Source organism: Vigna unguiculata, unplaced genomic scaffold, assembly GCF_037176805.1.
Source record: "Vigna unguiculata cultivar grain cowpea cultivar isolate G323 ecotype 2 unplaced genomic scaffold, ASM3717680v1 ptg000077l, whole genome shotgun sequence".
In the NCBI taxonomy this organism is placed as follows: Eukaryota; Viridiplantae; Streptophyta; class Magnoliopsida; order Fabales; family Fabaceae; genus Vigna; species Vigna unguiculata.
Window position 1 is genome coordinate 125,001 of NW_028196722.1, and position 2,500 is coordinate 127,500.

Below are 2,500 nucleotides of genomic sequence, written 5' to 3' on the forward strand. Positions count from 1 at the left end.
AATTCTTGGTGCACGAAAGTTTTGAGTTTGGAGGGTTTTGCACATGGCCAAGTTGGTCGGTGCACCGCGGCATAGCTAGATGGCTTGTGTGGAGTTTTGTGAAAAAATGAAATTCGTGGTTTTTGAGATGTGAGGGTTGGAATGGCCTCCAAATGTCCCCAAATGAATACCATGAAATTCTTGGTGCACGAAAGTTTTGAGTTCGGAGGGTTTTGCACATGGCCAAGTTGGTCGGTGCACCGCGGCATAGCTAGATGGCTTGTGTGGAGTTTTGTGAAAAAATGAAATTCGTGGTTTTTGAGATGTGAGGGTTGGAATGGCCTCCAAATGTCCCCAAATGAATACCATGAAATTCTTGGTGCACGAAAGTTTTGAGTTCGGAGGGTTTTGCACATGGCCAAGGTTGGCGGTGCACCGCGGCATAGCTATATGGCTTGGTGGGGAGTTTTGTGAAAAAATGAAATTCGTGGTTTTTGAGATGTGAGGGTTGGAATGGCCTCCAAATGCCCCCAAATGAATACCATGAAATTCTTGGTGCACGAAAGTTTTGAGTTCGGAGGGTTTTGCACATGGCCAAGGTTGGCGGTGCACCACGGCATAGCTAGATGGCTTGGTGGGGAGATTTGTGAAAAAATGAAATTCGTGGTTTTTGAGATGTGAGGGTTGGAAAGGCCTCCAAATGCCCCCAAATGAGTACTGTAAAAGCGTTGGTGCACAAAAGTTTTGAATTGGATGCATTTTGCACTTGGCCAAGTTGGTCGGTGCACCGCGACTAGATAGGTTGGTGCCAAAATTTGTCAAATTTAAGACCTTGGCCAAACTGAATGAAATTTTGTGGGGAGGTTCCTGATATTGTTTAGTGGTGGACTGGAAAAAATGAGGTCGAAATTCGAAGTCTACATGTGCTTTTCTATTTTTCCCGATTTTACACATACCCGGTAAGTAAAAAAAATAAAAAAAATAGTTCCCCTTCGAGAAAAATTATGAAATTTGGTGAGCAAGGAGATACCATTATTCTACGAATTACTGCAAAAAATCGCATCAAAATTCGAAGTATAGCCCGAGATATGGACTTATGTCTGCTCAAAAAAAGTGTATCTACTTGTACAATTTTGCCTTTTGCATATTAACCTCTTATAGGGGGGGAGTGCTCCTTGAGCCGGCCAGCTCCACACTGGCAGGTTTTAAAGGGAGCTTGATGAGGCCTCCCCCCTCACGTGGTGCGTGCGTTAGCATGTTTATCATGGCACAACTAGCCTCTTCATAGTTGTTGAGCTTTATTAATACCAACACACGGTCGTCACTGATCGTTGGTTAGCTCGGCAGCTAGTCCCTCGGATATTGTGAAAGTTATTTTCATGCCTAGCGATGCTTGACCCTGCGTCACTTGATGTTTCCATTTGCTTGCTTGCCCATGGTAGGTGGGGGGTGGACCGTCTTGTGGTGTGGTGTCTTGCGAACGTGAGGGTGTGTGAGTTGTAATCGAGATGCACTTGCTGGCTGGCTCCATGCCTTGCGTATCGAACGGTCAAGCATGCATCTCTTCCATTTTCACCCGTTGCCTTGGGTGATATTGGTTGATCAGTCCCCTGTGTTGCCTACCCACTAGACGGTACTTCTGTGGTTGCTTCGAATTCTATCTTTCCATCACGAAGAGGTGTTGGAGGATCCTAATGTCACGCACGTGTTCCATCTAGTGAAACATCTCAGTGATGCACGTGTTGTGGCTAGTTCTTTTGGATGCGGTGCATTATATGAACTCGGGTTTACTTTAGCGACCCAGTCAACATAATTCGGTTGTGTCCCTTGATTGAGACGTTGTCCTTGAACTTGTTGTGAACAATATCGTTCTTCCACAACCCGTCGTCTTGAGTGCGATGGAAGGCAAATAAGATGTGCTTTGGCATGTCATGCACGTACTCGATTGCGGGAAGTGTGAGAAAGTGTTGTTGACAACCCGTGGGAAATGGAATGTGGCAAATCGTGATGAGCTCTTCGTGGATCTGCGAAGAAGACGACCTTTGGGCCTGTTGGAAACGAGGGAGGCGATGTTGAACTGCGAAGAAGATGGACTTTTGGGTTGTTTGAATCAATGGGAGGCCACGCGAGAACTCCGAATACTATGGACTCTTGGGTTGTTGGAAGCAACGGGAGGCCCCGCTAGAACTCCGAATACTACGGACTCTTGGGTTGTTGGAAGCAAGGGGAGGCCCCGCTAGAACTCCGAATACTATGGACTCTTGGGTTGTTGGAAGCAAGGGGAGGTCCCGCTAGAACTCCGAATACTACGGACTCTTGGGTTGTTGGAAGCAAGGGGAGGCCCCGCTAGAACTCCGAATACTATGGACTCTTGGGTTGTTGGAAGCAAGGGGAGGCCCCGCTAGAACTCCGAATACTATGGACTCTTGGGTTGTTGGCAACGACAACTTGGGGGGATGACACTGGAAAAGAGTGAACTAGGCCAAACTGCGAACAAGGCAACTTGGGGGGATGACACTGG